The sequence below is a fragment of the Fundulus heteroclitus genome, chromosome 1 (assembly GCF_011125445.2).
Source record: "Fundulus heteroclitus isolate FHET01 chromosome 1, MU-UCD_Fhet_4.1, whole genome shotgun sequence".
Lineage (NCBI taxonomy): Eukaryota > Metazoa > Chordata > Actinopteri > Cyprinodontiformes > Fundulidae > Fundulus > Fundulus heteroclitus.
In genome coordinates, this window is record NC_046361.1 from 29,131,385 (window position 1) to 29,144,438 (window position 13,054).

General features: G+C 39.2%; 1 protein-coding gene across 1 annotated transcript in view; it reads left to right on the plus strand.

Annotated features, from left to right (window-relative positions):
* Positions 1-7,700: 7,700 nt before the first annotated feature.
* dlgap4a (discs, large (Drosophila) homolog-associated protein 4a) overlaps positions 7,701-13,054 on the plus strand; it is a 141,975-nt gene continuing 136,621 nt past the window's right edge. The window contains exon 1 of the mRNA XM_036140099.1: positions 7,701-8,147. The gene's annotated coding sequence lies outside the window, so the exon portion shown is untranslated. The remainder of the gene's footprint in view (positions 8,148-13,054) is intronic.

Sequence of the window (13,054 nt, forward strand, 5' to 3'; positions counted from 1 at the left end):
CCCTATCTTTTGAAGGACCCCTAAAACATTTCACTAAAAGGTCTGCATGGGTTTTTCGCCGTGACTAAAGCTGCTAGAAGCAACGTCAGAACGGAGCAGGCCCGCTAAATAAGTCATAACCTAATTTTCTGCTTAATAGGCCGTGATTACTGGTCCATCCTTACTCTATTTATTCACTCTACAGAACATGTTTCCACAACAGCTGTTGTTCTTTGTCCTGAATGTATAACCTGCATCACTTAATGATTGAAAGTAGGTCATCTTAATCAAAATCTTTCTTAACTATGGCCTGTTGGCGTTGTCCCAACTGCTAAATGTCTGTCCCTTCCCTGAATAGATTCGAAAGGAGCAGTCCCAGATTGATAATGCGTGGCATGTAGAGCGCTATACATTATCTATCGGGCTTGCTCGGTTAATGTAGTCAGCTTTATATTCAATTATATTCAATACTATAGCAGTAATCCAGCTGTTTGTCAAGCCTATATGTGAAAATTGTTACATAAATGAGATAGTTACTGACAGAATGAACTGATCTGATTGGACCCACAGTAAAGATTAAAAGACAAGGCAAAAGAGAAAAGATCCACTCTGTTCTCTTTCTCTGATGACACTAGCCGTGTTTCCATCCAATTTTTATGCAAATTTTGCGCATACTTTTAAAATGATGCAAAAAAAAAAAGAAGAAAATGTGAATCAGACGTGTTTCCATCTACTGGCTTGTAGTGAATTAACCAGACGATGCAAAGTGTAATGTTGTCATACGTTGATCTTACGCTGTAATGAACAGGAAGTAGAGGTTGCAAACTAGCACGGACCACAGATCAGTAATGGAGCAAGATTTTAATGAATGTGTTGCAATTTATTTTTTTTATTTTTACGGATGCGACTGAAAAATTACTTTTTTCGTCGGTCCACACATACTTGTTGCTTCCAGTTTTCAAGCGTTATGGGAACTTTCAGGAAGACGGAGAAACAGTCATGTGAGGTAAATGCTCACTACGTCAGGACTTATTCGAAAATGTGTTTACATCTCCTCTTTAGTGCAGTAGTGCTTTTTCAAAAAAGTCAAAAACCAACTCAAGTTTATTTGCGAATTTCAGTGAGTTAATTCCACATTCGCTGTTTTCATTAACCTTTTCTCATGTGATATTGGCTCCTGTGTTATGACTTCCTCCTTTGGATTAGCTGTAAAGAAAGGGGAAACCCATTCTGTACAGCATATTAATATCTGCATCTCAAATGAAGCATTTGTGAAAGGTATTCCTACCCTTTTACAAATGAATGTCTGAAAATTATGGCATGCATTTGTATTGAGCTTCCCATGCCCAGATACTCCTAAATACAATCAACTGCAACCAAATGTCTTAACACATCACCTAATTAGTAAACAGAGTCCGTATGTGTGGAACTTGATCTCAGTAGAAACACAGTTGTTCTATGAAGGCCTCAGATATTAGGAAATGTTAAGCCTAATGGTGCCGAGAAGTTAAAAGGAGAATTATAGGAATCAAGACAATACTCTAAGATTTAACCATCTCTTAGACCATTGTTCAATCCATCATATAAAAGAGGCAATGACTCCCATTTGTTGTTTAACACGAGCCATGAAGGGGCCACAGTAAACAGAAAATAAATGTGGAAAAAAAGGTTCTGGACTGCAATGTGTGGCTCAAAGCTAAGACTCCACATCACCCTGAACACACTATCCACATGTCAACACTAATGCTGTATTGATGCTTTTCTTATGCAGGGATGGGAAGATGGATGGAGCTAAATACAGGACAATCCTGAAAAAGAAAAAAAAAACATGTTAAAGGCTGCAAATGGTGTGAGACTGGGGCAGAGGTTTATGATCAAACAGGAAATCAACCTTAAATGTACAGTCAGGGTTACAATGGACTGGTTTAGATCAAAGCGTGTTCATTAGTTTGAATGGTCAGTAGACCGCTACCTCGTGAATAGGCATGACTTTCTATTTTTGCAGCGTAATCTGTTTTACATTAGCTTTTAGAAAATTATTTAAAAATTATATTCTGTTGGAAAGAGGATGATATGAATAAAGTAAAATGTTGCTTTCAATTTGTGTCTTTTTTTTCTTTACTGTCTTTATTTCTGGGCTCCTAAACTATGACAGCTTTAGTACATATAAAATGACAGGAGAATAAACATAAAGGAAATACAAAGATTTTTTGTCAGATTAAGAGAATATGTAGTTTGATTATTCCATCTCAACTCAGCCAACGACGTTGCAAAAGAACTTTCAGTTGATAAAAAAGAGTTTTCTAGGAGAAAGGAGCTTTATTTAAGGTTTTAGTTTAATTCTCTGACTGGAGGGGATAAAGTAAAGAAAGATTTGTGACATTTAGCAAACTGCAACGTTTGGCTTTACTTTGAAGTCTACTGATTATAAAGGTAGTAATATGGTACTAGAAACATGAAAATATATGATGCAGACAATATATTGTTATAGTGCCACTGCCATATTATAAAGTGTAGATAGTGTGAGAGTAAATAATTCGAGTTGTGCAGTTTGCCAGCAGGGTCTCCGGAGGCAAACTAGTGTTAAATGATGTAATAATCCTAATAATAAACACATTACGAAACCCAGGAATGCAGCCAGGATTGAAGAGATCAGCGTCTCACCCTGTCTCAGTTCAAACAGGCTGAAAATCCGTTCCTAAAGCAGCTGCCAGTTACTGAAAAATACAGTTTGGTGCTAAATCTGCGGCGTTAAAAGGCTGTAATGTTTATGTATATCATTACATCTAAAAGGGATGGCCAAACGCAGTTGCAGTCGCCCGAATGTTATGTTTTTCAAACGTCACAGCTCTGGTTTTAGTTGTAACCTTTGGCACAAGGCTGAAATCATTGTGCATGGCGGGATGAGATGCACTATTCATTGTAAGTAGTTTTATCATGATAAAACATCACCAACAACCAAACAACTTTATTCTTGGATTTGACTAAAATCTGATTTAATCTGATTTTCGGTACAGTCATATCAGAGCCACGACTAAAGCTGTGAAAGATTACAAATAAAATCACTCAACGTTATTGGCAGACTGATTGCTATAAAAGAGAGGAAGATGTGCTTAGAATTGTTGCCTTTATGTAAATATTTATCCAGAGAAAGTCTCCAGCTTTCGTGGTTTTGCATCAAAATTTCCTCACATGCTAAGAACATTGCAGATGAAGTAACAGTTTACCAGATTATTGAGAATCTATTGGAGGTTAAGTTGTGATGAAGAGGCCTCCGGGACATCCAGTATACTGGATACTATAGTATCTAACAGGGTCTAGATACATCTTCTGAGGAGTGTGCTTCAGATTTGTTTGCCACCAGTGCAGAGCCTTGCTGAACAATGGTAGTGAGGTGGATGGGAGGGTTTCAAGAATAGACTCCTGGACAATGGCCTTGAAAAAAGAAGGACATAAAATAAGCCACTTCTGTTAAGAAAAAACAGACTGCAGAGGACAGCTCATATTCTTTCATAATTTTTCTGGGATTATTTGGTACATGCTGAAAATCATTGTTTTGATGACAAAATGGAGCTCGACACAGAGGTCTTTATTCTCCTTATAAAAAAACAACATTGAGGGTTGCTGCTCATTCAAGTGAAGTGACTTTAAGCCTTGTTCTACTGAAGAACACCACATTTATTAAAAAGTGGTGCCAGGACGATTCAACTGTAGTTTGGCGATAATCTGTGTTTGCATCCACGAACCAGGGGCTAAAGATCAAAGCATCCCCCAGTCTTGACCTGACAGAGAACCTGTGGTAGGTTTTGAAAAAACAGGTGAATTAACAGAATCCAACAAATTGTAATGAACTGCAAACATCAAAAGGGAAGGAATGTGTGACAAATTGCAGTTTTCCTTGCATTTGCCCACTGGAGACTTGGATCAGCCTTCCCCTGAGATGTTGTCTGTAGAGTCCAGCTGGCTGAGCGCACAGGAACCGGTAGAGGCAGAGCACATCTCACATGTCACGATGAGATGAGATGTTCTGGCAGGGATGAGTAGGCTGAGCCAGGTATATATGGACAGGGACACAGGTGAGCAGAGCTGGAAGTAATTACTGGCAGCATGTGGAGCTGATCTGAGCTAATTGACTGGAGGCTGAGCTGATTGGATGTGGCTGAGACGTGACAAGGTGTTAGGATGGTGACTGATTCAAGAAAAGTCCAAAATAAACGAACAAAAACCTAAATCACGACACATCTTTTTCAGAGACAACCCGTGTGGACATCCTTGCAGGATAACTTTCCTCTGCTCTGTGGAAAAGGTGCGGGTGAGTGACTCTTTTTTAAAATGTTACTATTGGCGGCCTCCGTCCCGCCTTTGGATATTGAGCCTCAGATCAGATAATGAGATTCGTCATGGTCTTATCCTATCAGCCATCCTTAATGCTCGCGCCCGTGAGCATTACTCTGGGGAGAAAGAACTGTGTTTTAGTGTCATTCTGATTTCATTCTTGGGGATTAGTCATATTCATTCTACTGCTGGAGGCAGAGGCCTCACGGTTGCATAAAGTGACTTTTATCTATCTTATTGTTCAGTTTTAAGTGGCTTTTATTTGAAGGAAAGGTGGGCAGAAATTTTCTTTATATGGTGGAGCTGCTCAAGCAATTGAGCTACACAGGGTCACCGACCAGAGATGGATAAGCATTTTAAAAATTTGATTGGCTGTTTTCCTTTTCTTTTTGCTGGAACAAGCATTGCTATTTATAACATCACGTAGCTTTTTTTTTTTTCATCCGTTCAAAGAATGTCAGCATATGAGCAGACTTTCTTTGATGACGGCAAAAGGGGAAAAGCAGTCGCTGTGTTGTAACTGGGATTTAGTATCACAAGGATGACTTATGTATTTTCTGAGCAACTCCGTTCCTATTCAATGGCTTACAAATGTTCAGAACTCTACTACTTTTAAACATTTTGCCACATTATAACCCCAAACCTCTAATGTTTTATGTAGTGCATAATTGAGAAGTTGAAGAAATGTTGCACATAGTTTTGAGTGCCGTTTTACAAAATCTGAAAAGTGCAGCATACATCTTGCTTTACTTTCACACGCCTAAATAATATCCAGTGAATCTAATTGCCTTTTGCAGTGTTGTGAATACACCAAAAACTTGAGCGGACATTATTAGAGAAACATCTCCATATAGGCTGAGGAACACAATGGTCAGGGATAAAGTTCTGGAAAGATTGGTTCAGGACTCTAATCATGACGGTTCCTATGCTCCCCTTTAGCAGGTTTTCCACATGAAACTAGACCTCTGGGGCAGACAAAGACCCTGCTGGAGGGTCCTTCAGGAGAGTGTTGGTGGAGATGAATATTTTTGGGTTCCTTTCTTGGACCTGTTGCCACCTTCAGAAGGATCTCGTGTAAGATCAAGACAATGGAGGGAAAGCTGGCTCCAGCTAATATTTACATGTGGGTAGATAATGGGTCTGGAAAATGGATGGGCCTGTCAGTAGGATACATATTAGCCCCAGGATCTTCAGCATTGTCCCAGAACTCACCTAATTCCTTTAGTTGGTAAGCCTGGTCATATATTCATTGAGAAAAATGGGTCTTCAAATACACGATTCTCATCAAACTGCTCCCTGGTTCTAAAAGCATAAAAATACGGTGCTATCCAAGTACTATCTATATGTCACATGTTTGGACAATATTAAAAAAAAATCTGCATTGTGTACCTGACAGATAATGTTTTCAGATCTTCCTCTATACGGACCCCAATGGATGCTGAAAAACACAAAAATCTGGATACCCACCCGAGAGGTATCCAGAAAATATGTGTATTTAATTCACAACATTTCCTACTTGAGATCTTTCTTCCTGCATGCCAACCCTGAGAGATTAAGAGTATGTACATTCAAAGTTCACTTTATTATCTGTAGACTTAATTTTAGCGTTCCCTGCTTGTTTCTCTGAGTACCCTTTGCATTCGGGTCAGAGGTGAATGCCACCCTGGGTGAGCACCTCCCTTGGCATCCCCACAAAAAAGAAAAAAAAGAGAAAATTCAAACAGTTCAAGATTAACAATTTTACTGACAACACAAAGCAGACATTGCTCCGGGAAAATAAAAATCCTGGCGATCCTCAAAGATGTGAGAAAATATTTTATTTCACATTTGCCATAATGATAGAGGGATATGATATGTTTTTTTTTTTAAATATATATATATATATATATAGATACAGTTGGTTATCTAAAACTGAGTCCTTTTGGTAGGGGTAGATATTAAACATTAAATCTGAAAGCATTTTGAAGTTACAGTTCACATTATTTATATATTTTTTGTCTCCATGGAGGTTTGGAGAACTTTGAATGTATAGTGATTCTATTTAAACAGTGAAAAATGACTTTTAGAGCCTCCATGGGTGGACAGGTGTGTTTAATATTTCTTCAGTGCATCTGTTCAGGACAGATGTAGACTGTATTTACCTGTTGCTGTACAGTACAAGATGAGCATGCAGGTGCAGCAGACAGACTATTGAATGTTTTCTAAAATAAATTGTTTAGTTGCAATAATAGATTTATATATAAAAAAAAGGGTGATTGCAGCCAGAAGTGGGTAGTAATTAGTCACATTTACAGAGTTACTCTTACTTGAGTAACTTTTTGAACAAAATCTACATTCAAGAGTAGTTTTACTGCAACACACTTTTTAAATTCTACAGCTCCTCTTACTTAACTGCATTTTCTAGCTATTCTACTCACCTCGGGTTACTTCACTGAATGAAGAACAAACACGTTTCATCCAAATATGCACCTGTCACACATGGACACACGCACAGACGCGTTGCTTGCGTTAAAGTGTGACTTTTTGTGAAAATACAAGCTTCGTTATTCTTGTGTTATTTTCCATATGCAGTCATTCAGAAGTCAAGGGAATATACATTAAACAGTATATAATATCACTGATAATGCTCTGCTATAACAAATTTACATTACCTCCTGTATTTATTGGTTTATGGTTTATGTGGTAAAACATTAGTTTTGGAAATGCATGTTTGTTCTGCCTGAATAGTAATACAAAATCTCCTTTTAGTTGCCACCCTGTTCAGTAGTTAGGTCAGCCCAGGTAGTGGGGCAGGGGTTAAAAGGACAATTTAGCCTAGCCGGGTAACCGGCTTCCTCAAATGTCATAGCAAACATGATGTGGCTGCTCAAAAAAGCCCCACTGACTGCAGAAGCCAAAAAATATTACACAGCACTCACAATGATCGTACGCCCCCCTTCTATTACTGCCCTGGGCGACTGCCCATCAAACCCTGCTTCTGATGCCTGGGACTGAAAGGAATTGGTCTCCTTTCTTTTACTTGACTGAATTTAAGTATGAGGGCTCTGACAGCAATGAACAAACTGAAGTTGGATTTGAAGTGGATCTTTTTTGGCCTTTCTTTATGGAAAGTGACCTGGGAGGACCTTTTTGTGGGACAGGCGCTGAAAGAAACACCCTAATTGAGCGCTCTCGTTCGCATCCATCCAATTATCTCGATCCAAACTCGTGGAAAACATCCGTGTTTAAAATGAAATTGAAGTCCATCTCTCTCTCTGTGTATCTATATCCTCGATCGGCACTGGGCAGCATCACCCTCGACACTCGGAAAGAATAAATAACACGCTCACGCACCCGTGCCGCCTCCCTCTCTGATGATGATGATGATGATGATGATGATGATGCTCACTCACAATGATTCATCAACCGAGATCTGGGCTCCGATGAGTTCATTTTCGGAGCCGAGTGTTCTGTCGTGGGCCCTCGGATGCCCCCGCCCCCACCTCTCTCATCCCGCGTCTCGACGGACCTGAACGCTGCCGCAGCCGCCGCCGCCGCCGCAGCAGCAGCAGCAGCATCACCGGCGGCAGCCTCCAAACTGCGTTTCCCCACCGGCGCGATGGATCCCCGCGGAAACCGGTGAACTGCTGAGGCACGGCCGCTGGAGCACACCGGCGCGCAACAACCGGAGGGATAAGAAGAGGACTATTACGCGGCGAATCCCGCTTGTTTACCAGACTGATAGGTAGATAGAAACAGCTGGCTTGACGCTGATATCACGGCATGTCAGAGCTGGATAACTATTCCTGTGTGACCGACACCCATCCGCAGTTGGTTACAGCGCGATGAAAGAGGTAAGACCGCTGATGAATTCGGGATTTTCACCGGGACGCTGCGGTTTTCATAATGATAATCATCATAAGAATAATAATAATAAAAAACCGACGTCTCGAACGGAGCTCATCAGGATGCATTGTTGCATCGCCAGTCCCTCTCCTGAGTTAACATTGATGGTTTTGTCTGTTTCACCTGTCGACTCATGAGTGTGGCAGCCGCATGCCTGTATGTGACTTATGTCATGTCAACAGCCTGTTTTATTGGAAATTTTGCCTTTACCAAGACTGTTTCCCCCCCTTGCTGAGGGAATGGCATCTGGAATATTTCATTCATTTTTATCCAGCCCTTGTAATGACTGGTTGATGTTATATTCGTCAAATCGGTGCTGTTATTTGTGGATAAAGACTTCTAATATTCTGGAGAAGGAAAATCAGCATTTATTGTTTTTTTTCCCGCAGGTTTTGAATTTATAAGGATTTGATCAACATTCACTTGTGCTGGATTGCACAATTCTCCCTTTCCTTATATGAAAGAGAGAAACGTTTGACTTACAAGGTCTAGAAATATTCTCTGTTTCAAGTTTTATCCTTCTCAATGCAAGAGGTGCTGCGGTTTTTGTTGTCCTAAATATAACCACGATTTTTTCCTGGTTGTCAATAATCTATCATTAGTCTGCAGTGAATTTAAACAGGTCTACTTTTGAGATGCACCAACACACCTTTCCTGGGCAATCCTGTTTCCTTTTTTTCTTTGAGATCTGATCCAAATTCTTATAAGGACTGTAATCAATTAAAACGAAAAAAAAAAAAACTTCTTAGAGGTGGTGGTTTTGAATCCAACAGGATTAAAACCACAGGAATCCAACAGGAAATAAAGGAATATAACAGGAATTTAAAGAATTGCAATATTATTCCCATTTACAGCTGGAGAAACATTAGTATCAATGAAGAAGCATTGAACACATGAGAAAGGGAGGTGCTAAAAGACCTAGAACAAACATATTAAAATCTGTCAGTATATAGAAAGCAACTTTGCCCCCTATGAATGCAAATTACCATCACCTGGTAATTTGGTCCAGTGGCATATAAAAATGTGTTGACCATGAAGTGAATTCATGATTGGTAAAAGCAATAAACTCTCTTAAGATCACCTTCTTCTTTCTGCAAAACATACTGATCATAATTGATTATTTATACACTACTGATGTTTCAGTGAGTACAGCTGCAGGCATAATCAGGAAGTGGAGACAACACAATTATCTGCAGAACTTCCATCTACTGAAAAATATGTAGAAAGTCCTGGGATCTGCAGTTTTCCATTAGAACAATAATGAATCTGCTTGCTGCGCAAGACTCCACTGAAGAAGAAAAAGCATAAAAAAAACAACTAAAAGCTGTGAGAACATACAGTAATCTGGTCAGAAAAGACCAAAACTGAAATTTTTGAAAACACCTTGATTAGAGGATGACACTGAACGCCAACTAAGGCATGTCACAATCAGTGAAGGTTGGTGGTGGGATCATTATTATGATAGGGGCTGTCATTTAACATGTGGTACTGGCAGAGTTCTTAAACTGGAGGAGATTGGAATGGAAAATGTATACCATGGCATTCTTAAAAAGAACCTGAAGATAAAAAGAATGACCCTAAACATGCAACCAAGGAAACTTAGCTGGTTTCAAAGAAAAAATATGATAGTTGTGCCAGACACCAGACTTGAACTAGTATATAATCCATGCTGGTAGTTAATGCATTTATAGACAGCTAATAGTGTGAGTTTTTAGTTTTGATGTACCAAAACCACGGGTGTCAAACCTTGGTCCTCAAGGGCCTGGGGTCCTGCGACTTTATTATTTTATTTAACCTTTATTTAACCAGTAAGGTCCCATTGAGATTACTGATCTCTTTTTCAAGGCAGTCCTGGCCAAGACAGTGGCACAGATCACAACAATTCAGTACATTACAGACAATTTCATAACAATTTTATAAGACTATTTAAAAACATTTACTAACCATGGATTTCATTTCCAAACCTTTGAGCAAGAGTTTAATCTGGTCTATTGGAACCAGTTCCTTTTTAATTCCCAGTCTTTTTGTAAATTGTTCCATGTTGTGGGGACAGAATACTGAAATGCCACCTTACCAGCATCTTTGCGGACACTTGGTACAGACAATAGCATGGAGTCTTGTGAGCGTAAAGAATCCAGTCCAGCCACTTTTGGTTGACTGTATTCACACAAATATGAGGGGAGTACACGTAGAATACCCTTATAAATGAAAGTATAACAATGAGTGAGACTACGATTCTCTAGTGCTGGCCAGCCCACACGTGTGTAAAGTTCACATGGGTGTGCGAGGCTTACAGTTTGTGATAAACCTCAATGAGGCATGATAAACAGAGTCCAGTTTCAATACTTGAGTTGGGGCATCCATATAAATGAGGTCACCATAATCCAGAATGGGTGTAAATGTTGCAGTTAGAAAAACTTAGCCTATTTCTGAAATAAAAGCCAAATTTCAGTTCCCTAACCAAATGTTCAACATGTCCTTTAAAACTAAGACTGTCATCAATTAAAATACCTACATATTTAAAACATTAAACTCTTTTGATTTCTGTCTTTTGAAAAGTGACAATTGGAGGACTTATCTGCAGATTACACTTTGTTCTTGAGAATAACATCAACTTGCTCTTATTTGCATTTAAAGTAAGATCCAGTTGTAGCAACATTTTGTGAACTATGTTAAAATGATTTTGTAATGTAGAGACACTGGCACTAAAAGTGTTTGCAAAGCTGTAGATAACCATATCATCAGCATAAAAATGGTTATTGGTGTCCATTAGATCCTGGCCAACATTGTTTACATAGATGGTAATCAAAGAGTGGCCCTAAAACAGAGCCTTGGGGCATTCCTTTAGTTAATGAAAGAATATTAGAAAAAACATTATGTGATTCAACACATTGGGACCTGTTAGTGAGATAATTTAACATCTATCCAACTGCATTTTAGATAATCCAATATTGATCAGTTTCTCTTTGAGTAAATTGTGGTTTACAGAGTCAAAGGCTTTTGTCAAATCAATGAAAAGCGCTGCACAATGTTGCTTATTGTCAAGAGCTGTTGAGATATTGCTGATGATCTTCAGGGTTGCTGTTATGGTACTATGACCTTTTCTAAAGCCTGACTGGAATTCACATAAAATGTTGGAATACAAAAAAATCTTTCAACTTTTCATTTATTAGAGGTTGCTAATTTTTGATAAGATGCAAAGTTTTCAAGTTGGCCTACAGTTATTTAAACATTTAGGGTCACCACCTTTGAATAATGGTATGACAAAGTCCGATTTCCAGATTTTGAGAATTTGCATAGTGCTCACACTTAAGTTAAAAATATCAGTCCTTTGATTCAGGTGTGTTGGACTTGGGAAACATTAAAAAGTTGTAGGACCTGCTTCCTCAGAATTTTACATATTAATCACTGATTAGAGGCTATCAAGGTAGAATTGGACAAATTTGGATCTCTGGTGGATGGATTGGTCCATCTCTAGTCTGCATCCAAGGATGGCAATATATTTGTAATGAGGACTGTTCTTCAGCTGTTCTTCTTCAACACCACTTGCTCCTATCAGGTTTGTTTGCAGAAGGCTGGTTAATATTTCATTCACTGGTCAACGGGACTATAAATGTGCGGATGGCACGCTGAAGCATGTCAGTGTAGCAGCGGGGGGGTTAGGCTGTACACACATTACAATGCTTGCTGGATGCTGGAAAATCAAGGTTTTGATTCCAGACTGCCCTTATTTAATGAGTACATCATTGCAAGCAAAAGATCACACAGACTCAGTGTGTAGTACAAACGCGGCACAGGAAGAGCCCCGTTGGTGGCGGACCACGGCACATCTCACTGTGGTGTCAGTGTCACATCTGTCGCCCATGTTGAGTCAGAAGGAAACCCAGCTGGCTCCGGTCCATTGTGGTGGATGTTTTTAAAAACTGGCTTAGTCAGGGCTGTACTGCAGCGAGAGATTAGACAAGCTCGAGTACAGTATCACCCGCATGATGATGACGACAAACATGCAGTGAGGTATTTAAAGTATTTTCACACCAGGACCTCGTGGAATAATGCATCAACCTTAGTAGAGCTGCACAGTTACACTTCATTAAGTTAACATTTAGACAGCTGTCGTGCAAACAGTTTTTTTTATCGATTTGCTTCATCTGCTCCCATCTCATGCTCCTCTGTCACACCAGCTCTTGGCATACCCCCCCCCCCCCCGACAGACACACATAAGCTCCCCAAAAAACTCCATATTTCACATCCTTTGTCCACTAAGTCCTCTATCTATCACTCCTATTTGCACGTTATATGGTATTTCTAACAGCTCCCAGTCCTCTGCATTTTACATCAATTTTACTATTTATTTCTTTACATTTGTTCTCCTGTGGGGGAATTGGCAAAATCTTTTACTGAGAGAAAGGGTTGATACTGTTTCTTATTTAAGGGAAGATTCTGGGACTGTTCCACCCCCCAAATAATATTTTTTTTTATCAAAGTGACTGTTTTCAAGGAAATGTGAGTGCTATTTGAATACTTACCTGTCAGAAAATTTAAAGAAATAATTTTATCATCATAGCTGAAGCTGGAGGATGGCGATCTATTTGTAGGTCAAGCCTATGATAGAATAAGATACCTGGACATAGAAACACCAGTCAACAACTGTTAGATAAAAAAAAATGGCGCTATACTACCTTCCGTTTCATCATCAAAGGTCCCAGTGAATGCATGCATCATGTAAAGGGGAAGTCCGACAGGGATGCCTTTCCAGTAGCAAGGTGTATTAAGGCTTTAAATATTTACAGTTCTAAAATTAAATAATTTTTGTCATTTTAACATTCCTATGATTTTAAGTCTTTTTTTAATGAGA